Here is a 14,736-nt window from a genome sequence, read left to right as displayed (position 1 = left end):
GGACTCTGAATTTCTCCCAGTCCTCAGGTGTGCCGCTTTTTCTGGCTAATTTGTATGTCTCTTCTTTGGACTTGATACTATCCCTAATTTCCCTTGTCAGCCATGGGTGCACTACCTTCCCTGGTTTATTCTTTTGCCAAACTGGGATAAACAATTGTTGTAGTTCATCCATGAGATCTTTAAATGCTTGCCATTGCATATCTACCGTCAACCCTTTAAGTATCATTTGCCAGTCTATCTTAGCTAATTCACATCTCATACCTTCAATGTTACCCTTCTTTAAGTTCAGAACCTTTGTTTCTGAATTAACTACGTCACTCTCCATCTTAATGAAGAATTCCACCATATTATGGTCACTCTTACCCAAGGGGCCTCACATGACAAGATTGCTAATTAACCCTTCCTCATTGCTCAATACCCAGTCTAGAATGGCCAGCTCTCTAGTTGGTTCCTCAACATGTTGGTTCAGAAAACCATCCCACATACATTCCAAGAAATCTTCTTCCTCTGCTCCCTTACCAATTTGGTTCACCCAATCTATATGTAGATTGAAATCACCCATTATAACTGCTGTTCCTTTATTGCACATATTTCTAATTTCCTGTTTAATGCCATCCCAACCTCACTATTACCGTCAGGTGGCCTGTACTCAACTCCCACCAGTGTTTTCTGCCCCTTAGAGTTATGCAGCTCTATGCATATTGGTGCCACATCCTCCAGGCTAATGTCTTTCCTTTCTATTGCATTAATCTCCTCTCTAAGCAGCAAGGCTAACCCACCTCCTTTTCTTTCCTGTCTATCTCTCCTGAATATTGAACATCCCTGGATGTTAAGCTCCCATCCTTGGTCACCCTGGAGCCATGTCTCTGTGATCCCAACTATATCATATTCATTAATAACTATCTGCACATTCAATTCATCCACCTTGTTACAAATGCTCCTCGCGTTGACATACAAACCTTCAGGCTTGTTTTTACAACACTCTTAGCCCTTATACAATTATGTTGAAAAGTGGCCCTTTTTGATTTTTGCCCTGGATTTGCCTGCCTGCCACTTTTACTTTTCACCTTACTACTTTTTGCTTCTATCCTCATTTTACACCTCTCTGTCTCTCTGCACTTGTTCTTCCGCGGTATGGCGGTGTTCTTTTTAAATCTTCCGTGCTCTGAGGTCACGCGCCTGCGCAGTCTTGCCTCTTTTATCACAAGTAGTTTGAAAAAAAATCTGAACTTTTTCCCAAAAAACTCTTGACTTACTCCTCTGCCTGCTTGACATTATGCAATGACATGGTTGAGTACATGGAAGGTTGATCAGATTTCAATTATGTTCTATATCTGTTGATTGGCTAAAGAACTTCTATTTTGTTTTCTTGTTCTGATGCTTGACCTAAAGCGTAACCACTGGAAATTACCTAACACATGGCCATTTCAGTGCTGTCTTTAACTCAGTATGAGGTATGAGCCATTGTTCTCCACTCATAACCAGATCCTGGCCAATCAACACTTTCACACTGAACATAAGAACATGAAATGTAGAACCAGGACTAAGCCACTTAACCTGCAAGCTTTCTAGATGGATGTTAACTGGATGAAAAAATGGATCTTATTTACTTGGATTTCCAGAAGCCGTTTGATAAAGTACCACATAAAAGACATCCATAAGATAATGATGCTTAGAGTTGAGGGTGATGTATTAGATTGGATAAATGATTGGTTAACTAATAGCAGAGAGTTGGGATACATTGGTGTTACTCTGATTGGCAGTCAGTGGTGAGTGGTGTGCCGCAGGGGTTGGTGCTGCGCCTGCAACAGTTCACAATATACATTAACGATCTGGAAGAGGGGACCGAGTGTAACATATCTAAATTTCCTGATGATAATAAATTGAGTGGAAAAGCAAATTGTGCAGAAGATACGGAGAGTCTGCAGAGAGATACAGATAGGTTAAGTGAGTGGGCAAAGGTCTGGCAGATGGAGTACTATGTTGGTAAATGTGAGGTCATCCATTTTGGAAGGGAAAATGGAAAAGTAGATTATTATTTAAATGACAAAAAAAACCAGCATACTGCTTTGCAGAGGGACTTGGGAGTGCTTGTGCATGAATCACAAAAGGTTGGTTTGGAGGTGCAGCAGGCTATCAAGAAGGCAAATGAAATGTTGGCCTTCATTGCTAGAGGGATTGAATTTATGAGCAGGGAGGTTATGCTGCAACTGTACAGGGTACTGCTGAGGCTGCACCTGGAATACTGTGTGAAGTTCTGGTCTCCCTACTTGAGGAAGGATATACTCACTTCAAGGCAAAGCAGAGAAGGTTTATCAGATTTATTCCAGAGATGAGGAGGTTAAACTGCAGAGAGAGATTGAGTCGCCTGGATCTGTACTTAATGAATGAGAGATCTTATAGAAACATATAAAATAATGAAAGGGGTAGATAAGATAGAGACAGGAAAGTTGTTTCCACTGGTAGGTGAGACTAGAACTAGGCTAAAGATTTGAGGGAGTAGATTTCAGATGGAGATGAGGAAGAACTATTTTTTCAGAGAGTGGTGAATCTGTGGAATTCTCTGCCCAATGAAGCAGTGGAGGCTACCTCAGTAAATATATTTCAGACAAGATTGGATACATTTTTGCATAGTAGAGAAATTAAGGGTTATGGGGAAAAGGCAGGTAGGTGGAGATGAGTCCATGGCCAGGTCAGCCATGATCTTATTGAATGGCAGAGCTGGGTTGATGGGCTAGCTGGCCTATTCCTGCCTTTCCTATGTTCTTATGTAACTTATTCATGCCATTTTTTGCCCTAAGCACATATCCTTTGATTCCTTAAGGAAGTATGTCAATGCACAGTTATTATTTTCCTCTTCAAACTAATTTTAATTACATCTCCTGTCATTGCCAGATGGAATCTACAAACAATGGTCTTAGTATCACTTTGAAAGACTTGATATATATTTGCACTCTGCCACTCTAAATATCTAAATGTTAAGCCAATCTTACAAAAGTTATTTATGATTTGTTCAGAGTTCATTGTTGCAGCTCACTGTACCCAACACCACAACTGACAGGAAGCAAGTGTTGTCCAAGAAGGTAAAACAGAATGGCAGCTTTCCTGCTTTATTCAACAATTTTGAAATGTCTCTCTTGGTGACACATAGCTGGTGCTATCTGTTACTGCACTGTTCATGAAGCTTGTTATGTGGGATCCATGCCCAGTTGTACTCACTCGCTGACTCTTTACTCCAGCACTTCTCCGTAGAAGAGACTGAAGATCCAATTGACTGATGTTGCTCAGTTATACTGGTAAAGTAGCAGCATTTCCAAATAAACACTTTCCAAAAATGATCCTCAAATGGACTAATGAGATGTTAAGAAACTATTTGATAAAAATCTCAGGTATATTGTGTTTCCCTCCTTCGTACATCTCATAAATAAAATCTGCCACAGTGCAGCCCTTTTCTATTTTCAATGAGGATTTGCAAAGGTCAGTTCTAAAATGACAAACAAATGAATGTTTATTTATGCATCTGAATCATTAACTTTCCTGGTTAGGCAGCATCTTTGGAGAAGAATAAACAGTTGATGTTTTGGGCTGAGACCCTTTGTCAGGATGGGAAAGCACTGGAACAACAACCAGAATAAAAAGGTGAACAGAGGGGAAAGTGTACAAGTTAGCAAGTGATAGTTAAAAGCAGGTAAGCGGGAAAGTGGGTAGTGGATAAAGAATGGGGGATCAAGTTGTTACTTGACCTGCCGAGTTCCTCCAGCATTTTGCTCTGGATTTCCAGCATCTGAGAATCTCTTGTGTTTATGTTAATTTTTGTTTCAGGACATCTGACCTTCTTAAAACAGTGTTTACTGTCTTAGATTCAAATAGTTAACAGAATAATAACAAAAATAGCATTATGGATGACAAAGAATGGCTAAATCACATTATGGCACAATTAGTTTATGATATCTTTTACCATAGAGAAGGAAAGAAATTCAAGATAGTTAAAAGTATAACAGGATATATGCCTGCTGTGAAATACAATAACATGCAGTCAAAAGTGATTACAATACACAGCAGAGGAACAAGCAAAGTGCTGAACAGAGACATTCTGAATGGGACACTGATGGGGCAGTAGCAGGATGGTCAAGAAGAATCAAGAAGAAGAAGACACAGATGATGCATCGATACAGAGCTACTTGCCACTTGGTCCAATCTGGTATCTTAACATACTTGCCTCGATGATGCATCTGCTTTGTTTAAGGAATTTTTCATTTGCATGTTAATGTCTAGAGCATTTTGACTAAGCTTACACAACAAATTACTTTAAACTTTAACAAGATGTATATATATATATATTTACCATGAAAAATTGTCTCATCTGTTTATTAACTTTGACAGATGATAGCCATTAAACTTGTCAACAAATATTTCAGCTTCCTGTGGATCTTATTTTTGCTTTGATATCCAGCACAGTTGTGATAGTACAAGGTGGCTGTTTCCGTGCCATATGACCCCTCCTCAGAATGAAGAAGTATGATGATTACATTAATTGTGCATTTTGTTAATTTAGTCTTTCAAAAATGCAAGTCCTGCTGGGTCATAAACCAGGTTTTGGGCAAAATATATCATTGAAAACAATTACATTAAGCTGACTCCATTGATGGAACTTTCAACTAATGTGCCTCTGAGATGTGCTCCTTTTTTCCTGAAGCATAGCTTCCCTTTACCATAGTCTTCATAACTGAATCTTATCCATATTCCATCTCTTTGCTCTCACCCTTTCTTATGAATGGAGTAGGGTTCCCCTGGTATTCAACTACCACACCATCAGACACCACATTTAATGCACCTTTCCCACCTAACCCAATATGATACCATCACCAGATGCAAAGAAGTATAATTATGTCAACAAATACACTCAAAAACTTCTGTAGTTGTACCATGGAGAGCATTCTGACAGGCTACATCACTGTCTGGTATGGAGGGGCTACTGCACAGGACCAAAAGAAGCTGCAGAAGGTTGTAAATCTAGACAGTTCCATCTTGGGCACCAGCCTACAAATTACCCAGGACATCTTTAGGGAGCGGTGTCTCAGAAAGGCAGCGTCCATTATTAAGGACCTCCAGCACCCAGGGCATGCCCTTTTCTCACTGTTACCATCAGGAAGGAGATACAGAAGCCTGAAGACACACACTCAGCGATTCAGGAACAGCTTCTTCCCCTCTGCCATCCGATTCCTAAATCGACATTGAAGCTTTGGACATTACCTCACTTTTTTTAATATACAGTGTTTCTGTTTTTGCACATTTTTAAAATCTATTCAATATATGTAATTGATCTGCTTGTTTATTATTATGTTTTATTTTATTTATTATTATTATTATTTTTCTTCTCTCTCTGCTAGATTATGTATTGCATTGAACTGCTGCTGCTAAGTTAACACATTTCACATCACATGTCGGTAATAATAAACTTGATTCTGAAAAAGTTTCAGTCACATGGCATTCGAGATGAGGTTGCAAGTTGTATTCCACATCAGTTTTGTGGGAGAAGCCAAAGGTAGACAGTGGTTTCTGACTAGTGGTGCATGGTCCATTGTTATTTGTCATTACATCAACAATCCTGATGATAATATGGTAAACTATCAGCAAATCTGCAGCTGACACCAAGATTGAGGGTATAGTGGGTAACAAGGAAGGTTTTCAAAGCTGATAACCAAAGGGATGTTATGTTGAAATTGTATAAGACATCACTGAGGCCTAACCTGGAGTAATGTGCACATTTCTGGTCACTTACCTGCAGGAAAGGTATCAATAAAACTGAAAGTGTGCAGAGAAAAGTTACAAGAGCATTGTCAGGACTTGAAGACTTGAGTTATAGGGAAAGGTCGGATATGTCAGAAATTTATTACTTACGTCATGAAGATTGAGAGATTTGATAGAGGGATACAAAGTTATGAAGGGTATAGATGAGGAAAATACAAGCAGGCTTTTTTCACTAAGATTGGGAGGGACTAGAACTAGAGATCATAGATTAAGGTTGAAAAGGTGAAATGTTTAAAGGGAACATGAGGAGGAACTTCTTCACTCAGATAGAGCTAGCAGAAGTGATGGATGCAGGTATGATTTCCATATTTAAGAGAAATTTGGAAAGGTAAATGAATGGGTAGATTATGGAGGTCTATGTTCTGGGTGCAGGTCGTTAGGACCTGTCAGCTTAATAGGTTAGCATAGCCCAAAGGGCTTGTTTCTGTTCTGTAGTGTTCTAAGACTAGTGTTCTGTAGTGTTCTGTAGTTGATCTTGTCTAAAAGTGGTACAAACTCAATGGGCCAAAAAGCCTCCTTCCATGCTGTTATCCTTTTTGTGATTCTGTATTTCTGGTTCAAAAAATCAAAATGAGATATATTAAGCTAATATTATACCAAACCTTCAACTGTAGATTTCTTTTTGTGATTGTCTGAGTTGTAAGTCTATTTTAATGACAAATTTAGAGTAATCACCATTATCAAACCTGAATTAAAAATTATACATTCAATGAAAGTTGTCATCTATAAAATTCTGAATTGGATTTTTATTGTTGTCCCATTATATTTACATTACCATTTCATTATTTTCACAGCTCATTGACTAGCTTAGCATTTAATTAGTTTTATTCAGCAGTACTGCAGAGTGGTCAATGATGCATCCATTTACTCTTAAATTCAAACTTTACCATTCTAAATCATAAATGGAGATAAATTCACAACTATTGCAAGTATGGGATAGATTCTTTATCTATATTTTTATATCTTTACCCTTCCAGTGCTCAAAGGATTTTTTGTGAGATCAATACTAACCTCCCCCCAAGAGGATGAGAATTCCATTGGGAAAGGAGAGCTTTCAAATTAACAAAAAAGTCTCAACAATTTCACCAGTCAGCTCTTAAGGCAGTAAATGTTCTCTTTTCAAAGAACAAAGTAAATTTCTTATTAAAATACATACACTGTATGGCACCATAAAGAACCCTGAGATTCATTTTCTTGCAGACAGTTGTTCACAGTATATACAAGAAACACAATAGAATGAATGAAAGAATGCATCCAACAAGATGGACAATCAAACAATGTGCAAATACTAAATAAATAAATAAGCAAGCAAGCAATATATACTGAGAACATGAGATGAATTATCCTTGAAAGTGAGTCCTTAGTTTGGGAATATTTCAGTGATGGGATGAGTGAAATTATTGTCTAGTTCAAGAGTCTGTGGCTGAGAGGTAACAACTGTTCCTGAACTAGGTGATATAGCACCTGAGGCTCCTATACCTTCTTCCTGATGGCAGCAGTGAGAAGAGAACATGGCCTGGAAGTCTCTGAATTCTTTCGGCGCACTCTTGAGCAAAAAATAAGCACATTGTTTTCAATAACTCAATAGTGTAATATTGAGACTGACCAGTTTGAAAGCCAAAAAATTGGAGTGGCTAAAATTCCTACAATTTTGAACCCCAAATCCATCTGCACAAACTCACTGCATACCAAAATGAAGCATCACACTTTAATTTGTTCCTTTCCTTGACCAGGAAAGTTGATTGGCATTGCATTAACAATTATCATATCATTAAATGGATACTTAGGCAGTTAAATTCTAGCCCTAACATTCTATGCCAAGTTTAATGGACAATTAATATGCAAATTTAACCACTTCTTTAAAATAATGGGACAGATAAATGTGAAGGAAATGGTGAGCAGTTTAAATAGATCAGAATGATCTCAAGGCTCATGACTCATGGTGGATTCTTTAGTCACTAAAGCTTACTAACTAATTTGTGCACAGGCAACAGCTGCATTATGATTATCCAGCAAGATCTCAACCTGGATTTGTATTTCTTTTGAGATCTAGGATTAGTTGCATTAAAATTTAGTAACAGTGCTTTCAAAGTTTAGAAGCTTCACTTATGCTTAGGGTTTTTACTTTCACAGACGTATAAATTTGTTCAAACAAGATAAAGCTGACAACTGAGGAAGAGAATCTTGCTTTCAGCATTGCAGTCTCCTCAAAGCACCCTTTCATCCTTCCAATCAATACGATCTTCAAAACCCAGAAGTCCAATAGCATAGGTACATTTTCATGAATGAAAACAAGTATAGCCAAGTGTGAAGATAGCAGATGGTCTTTCATTTTGCCACATTCTTCAGAGGCCTTTCAGAAATGTGGCTTTGAAAAGCTGAAGTTTCAGGAAGCATAACAATAGAGTATCTACCTCTGTACACTTCCAATATCTATAAGCCTCAGGAATATCCCAGCTTCAATGATCCTGGTCTCCTGAGTAACTGCGATAAAAATTGCTTTATCATCGACAGATGTGACTTCACCTTCTAAACCTCTAATCTCTTGAACTTGTTCTCAATCCTCTCAGACTGTTTTTTCTTCTATTAAGATGCTCTTCAAAAACTAATTCTTTCACTAAGCCTTCAATCAGCTACCTTATCATTTCAAAATTTGACAAGCTATTGTTTTATCAATATAGCATTTATTTAACTTATTTTCCTTCTGTTATTGATAAATCACATGAACAAAAGCAAGTAACAGGAGAATGTTACTAAGTCTCTTAAAAGTGTCTACCATTCAAAAAGATTGAATAATTATTTCAGCACTATTTTCATGTTCTATTCTCTTTCCCCTGGAATCCCTTCCAAATCAGATCTGAATGCCAAAATTATCTGAGTCTGAAGAACCTTCTGAGATTAAGAATTCTAAAAGCTCATCACTCCCTTAAGGAAGAAATTTCTTCTGATTTTAGTCCTAAAAGACCTAACCATTATTCTGAGATTGTGACTCCTAGTTATAGGCTATGTAGTCAGAGATAAACAACATCCTCCCAATGCTATCAAACCCTGAAGGATTTTTTTTGTGTTTCAATGAAGTCAACTCTCATTCTTCTAAATCTCACCAAATGACTAGTCCAATCAATCTCTCTTCATATTGCAGACCTGCTATCTTACAACCCCAGGAACAGACTGGTAAATCTTTGTTGTGTATCCCCTAAAGCACCTTGATCTGTTTGTAGGTAAAGAGGCCGAAGTATGGTATTACTGTGGCCTTATCTATTTTTGGTAAGATATACGTACGTACTTTACTGTTCAAATCTTGGTGCAATGTAAGTCAACATAAACATTTCCCAACATAACTACTGCTGCAGTTGTTTGTTTGCTTTCATTGACAAAGATACCCAGATCCCTCTGTACATTAACAATTCCCAATTACTCACCATTTAAAAAAAATTATCTATTCACCCTTTGTCGTTTGCTCAATTTGCAGGTTGTTTGTTGGATTACTATTGCTAACTCAGATAAATCTCTGGTTTATATTGCATTAGGTTGCACTGTGCAAAAAGTATTATTCTGTGGTTAAGGTGTTGTTGTCTTTAAGGAGGTTTAACCTGTGTTAATTGATGAGATCATTCAATATTTAACTCTGGCAACAGGACGAATGGTGGCTAAGTAGAAGTTGGTTCACAAATATTTTTCCAGGTTAGTTCACACAATATACTGAACAAATCTTCTCACAACCTCTGCAATCACTGTTTCCAATGTACACTACACACCACTCTTCAATATCTGTCATGCTAGGATATTTAGTTTCACTTCCACAATATTCATCAAACTAGCTAAAAAGGAAAAGCAAACTGAGCATGAACATGTATATAGCTGTAACAACATAAATATAAAGGTTCAAAGGTTCATTTATTATAAAGGTATGTATGCTATGTATATTTCTGAGATTCATTTTCTCCAGATAGCCATGAAACAAAAAAAACATGGAAATTTAACAAAAAAACATCAAAACAACCATGAGAACTATGAGAACTAAAATCCCACCTCACATCACACCAAATTTAAATATCACAGCGGCATCAAGAGCAATAACCTCCCCCCCCCCCCCCCCCACCACCACCACTTCAGAGAAACAAATCAGGTGAACTGTGAGGACATCAGGGCCCAAACTCTCCCCGCACAAGAGAACATATAAATCATGCAAGATTAAATTGCTCAGATGGCAACAAGAGCATCAACATTCCCCCCACAGAAAAAAAATTACAGATTGCACCAGAGTTGAATCCTACAGAAAGAACATGTGAAAGCACAGATTGTAACAGACACAAAACCAAAAAGTGTCCAGTCCAGCCCATTAATCGCAGAACTGCAGTAAGATCCATACTTTGACAGCTACGAGGGAGATCACTAAAACACAGAGGCAGAGCTGTGAAGGAGATAGGCTGTCACACACAGACACCTTATTGGGCTACATCAAGCAATAGGCAGCCAAATAAACACCTGATCTGGCAACAGCCAGAGACTGGTGCTCGGCACTGAACATCTGCTCGCCTTCTGCATTCGCCTCAGTCTCTCAATCTTCCTCAACATTTTAGTCAGAGATTAACGGATGCTTTAATCAGCAAAATGGAGTAAATCATGGGCTCACAGCCAGTCCCTAAGCTTCGCTTTGAGGCTGTTTGTGTCCTGGGATGTTCTTGTATATAGCAAAGCACTCTTCAGATTGTAAATCACAGGCTCTTACAGTTCCTGAAGCACGTTCAAGATAAAAAGATGATGTGCAAGAAGTGAAATAGTGTTGTGGACTATCTGAAAGACGTTGTGCAAAGAATTGTTATTCACTGCATCATCTTGACCTGTTTAATACAATTGTACTTTCTACTCTACTACATGAGCTCAATATTCATAGGAGACTAAAATTTTAATGTATTTTTTATTTAGATGGTGCCTTTCTATTAGATGTAAATGTAATTTGTTTATAAATTTTTGAGGAGCAGTTTCAGTGCAAGCAGATTGACTCACAATCCAATTCAGTATTTTTCTTGAAACTAAATAAATCAGATTGATCTGTCAATGATCATTATTTTACAATTACAAAAAATAATGCTTTGTCTTTTAAAGAGTCTTATCATAGATTTAATATGTTTGTTCTGGTGCTTGTGTGAGTACATATTAGGTTGTTTCTTTTTGGTTGAATCATGATTGGCAACTGCTTACAAAATTATTTATGTACTGTTCACAGCAGCACTGGCAGGTAGCCTCAGTATTATTCAGATATATATCAAAGAAACAAAAAGAAAGATAAGGCACAGAATCTTTAATCTTTTTTGTTAGCCAATTTCCTGTGTTGTTCTTAAATTGCAATGTCTGATTTTATTCTTCAGATGCTCCTTGTGGGAAAATGGATAACTATGTCCTCAGGTCAATTAAAAACAGATTATCTTTTCCTCTTGTGCAGCAGTTTGTTTTCTTCTCTCCTCAAAAAGCTATTTCAACACAAGAAAAAAGATGAAAGAGTATAATGCTTTTCTTCTTTTTGTATTTTAAAAGCACATGAAGTTGTAATTTGCTGCTGTTTTGTACAGGTAAGACCACAGGCATGATGGATTAGAATTGTTAATAAAGGCAGATGATGGGTTGTGGTACACACACTCAGATAATGAAAGCTTATTAATGTAAGGTTTATTATGTACAATGTTTCTACCTGGTCTCTTTATTCATTGTTGAATAATTGTATCTTTATAATAATTTGAGCCATACAAGTATATGTTGTAATTATATCATCAGAAAAGTGCAAATTTTTTAAAAGCTTTTTTGATCCATTTGGGGAATATTTTATTGGATAATGGACAGTATTACTATTTTGTGACCACTAACCTCACTTCAATTCACCCTGTGCAATCCAGTCTTTTGTGATCCTCACTGAGTCCTAGTTGTAACTGCCCTAAAATAAGAAGTATTCATGTGAAGTTTCAAGGTCTCAGACAAAAGAACATATGTTCAATACTTCCATTTAATATCAAAGAATGTATAGAATGTACAACCTGCAATTTTTGTTCTTCACAGGCATTCATGAAAACAGAAGGGTACCCCAAAGAATGAGTGACAGTAAAATCATTAGAACCCCAATTCCCCCACACCCCCTACACACAAGGTAGCAAAGCATTGACCCTCCCCCAATTTACTTCAGCAAAAAGCATCTGCACCCTCCACCCACCAAACAAGTAATAGCAAAGTCCCAAGCAAAACCATAACCTGCAGTACAAGAAAACCTAACTATTCAACCAACAATTTGACATACACAAGCTCTCTCCATAATGAAGGAGCAGAGAGCTGTTGCACAGTGAGAGAGGAGACTAACAGGGAAAAAAAGCATTCACTGAGGTTATGATGTTAATGTCTACCGTGTTGCTTCCCCACCTCAAGTTCTCCAATTTGACAATCAGCAACAAGCACTCCCCCACTAGAGACACAGAGAGGGAGATAGATATCCAAGTACAGGGACCTCCAACAGCTGATCTGCCGTTCACAATATTCTATTATCTCCCGCAAGACTTCGGTTGACACTGGCATAGAACTGGCTCATCCCCAGGGCTGGGCCTCAGTACATACTTGTCTTCTAGGCTGCATTCTTGGGATGTGGGGGCCCTGGGAGTAGAATCATCACCACAAAGCACTGAAGTTTGAGTGCAGCTGTAGGTCAGGGATTTCAACAGAACCCCATCCACCTTGAAAAGGAAAAAAATAACATTAAAGGTAGAAATTAATCTAGTTCTGCAGATGAGCTCAAAGAAGCCGTTCTCTATAGTGCCATCATAGCTCTGCTCTCAATAGCTTCTTTGATAAATTACAATTAATCAGCAATGTCAATAAATAATATCTGCACCATTTAAAATTTAAGTTTTATAATTCATACTTTCAGCAATCCAAATTTTATATCCCCAGCTATTGAGTTTTATCATTGATTAGTACATTTTACTGCATATCCACAAATGCAGGTGGTGAATAATCAAAGTAAATCCTCTGCATTTTGGCAAAAGCATCCTTAAAGCAAATTATAAAGTATATTACTGATGTTGTGGGCTATTAGACCTTAAGACTGTAAGATAGAAGGGCAGAATTAAGCCATTTGTCCCATCAAGACTACTCCTCCATTTTATCATGGCTGATCCAGTTCCCTCTCAGAGCCAATCTCCTCTGTTACCTTGTCCCCCTTCATGCAAAATGCTTAAGTATCTGGCAACGGCTTTTCAGTTATTTATTGGTTAGAAAATGAAATACTCAAGTCTAATTCTTTATCAAAAGAAAAAGAAACATTTATAAATGCAAAAACCCATGTTTTGTCACTAATGTAGTTAAAATTAATCTCCAAACAAGCATGGAATTGCTCATTGACATGTATTGGTTTGTGCACATTAATCTCAAATTTGTCTTAATCAGCTAAAGCTGTTGAGGTCTAACCTTTTGACTTGCCCTTTGCAAGCATTTGCTGAGACGTTAACTGTGTTAAGGGAAAAGGCATTTTTAAGTCACTCTTAATGAATTATATAGGAAGTTAAGCCTGAAATTTGAATTGCATAGGGGATTAAATCACTTTAGTGATCTTTTCGAGCTGAAATTATACCAATTGCTATAATGAACCATTCATGATAATGTGTCTGAAATTTTCCCATCATCAGACATGCATCAAATGACCTTCTTAATCCTGCAATCTCTTTCCACTCATACCAAAGTATATTTGAACTCAAAGCTCCACATTAAAACTAAGGAACAGAATACAAATTGAAATATGTTACCATTTAAAGGGACAATCTGTTGAAAGTTCAGGGCAAACTGTTTAAACAATTTCCAAAGCATGAAGGGTTCTTAAAATAACAATATGAGTTTTCTCTAGCACTTTGCTGCCGAGAAACTCATTCAGTAGATACCCAAATAGTTACACTGCTGGGAGTACTCAATTACTGGAAATATTATTAGCATGGGCCAAGTACCTTGAGTTGGGGGAAAAGATATTCCCTTCAGTGGACAACCATCTGCCTTCAAAGACATCCCATCCTCTCTGGAATTCCCAATGAGTTATGTATTCACAGTAAGACTTTGCAACCTTTTCATCTTGGAGCCACCGAGTCATAGAGCAATATAGCATGGAATCAGGCCATTCGACCCAACTGGTCCATGCTGACCACAGCATGCTCCCTGCTAGTATCAATTTCCTATGTTGGCTTATAATCATTTAAGCTGCTCCCCTGCATGTACTTATCCAAAAGCCTCTGAAATGTTACAACTGTACCCTCCTCAATCACTTTCCCCAGGCAGCTCATTCCAGGTGCTCACGACCCTCTGTACAAAGAAGTTACATCTCAAGTCTCTTTTACATCTCACCTCTCTTATCTTCCACTTGTGCCCTTTAATTTTGAACTCCCAACCTTAGGGAAAAGGCTATCACTCTCCACCTTATTCATACCCCTCATGATTTTAAAAACTTCTGTGAGATTATCCCTCAGTCTCCTGTGCTCTACAGTATAAAGATCGAACAAGGCAAAATGCTTACGTTCAAAGTTCAAAGTAAATTCATCAAAGTACTGTACATTATGTTACTGTATACTACTTTGTAGTTCATTTTCTTGCAAGCATTTAGAGGGAAAATATTAATACAATTGAATATTTAAAAAATTCTATACATAAGCAAAGACTGACAAATGGCCAATATGTAAAAGGAGACAAACTGTGCTAATAAAAATATTACTGTGAAGATGAATTGTAAAAGAGTCCTTGAAAGTGAATCTGTAGGTCTTCTAATTAGTGTTGAGTAGTGAATGAAATTATCCATGCTGGTTCGGGAGCCTGATGGCTGAAGGCTAACAAACTGATCCTGAATCTGCTAGTGTGGAACTTAAAGCCTCTGTATCTCTTGCCCAAGAGTGGAAGAATGAAGTG

Source organism: Hypanus sabinus, chromosome 2 (genome assembly GCF_030144855.1).
Source record: "Hypanus sabinus isolate sHypSab1 chromosome 2, sHypSab1.hap1, whole genome shotgun sequence".
Taxonomy (NCBI): Eukaryota; Metazoa; Chordata; class Chondrichthyes; order Myliobatiformes; family Dasyatidae; genus Hypanus; species Hypanus sabinus.
The sequence above is the reverse complement of the archived record's forward strand: the minus strand, read 5'-3'. Positions refer to the sequence as shown.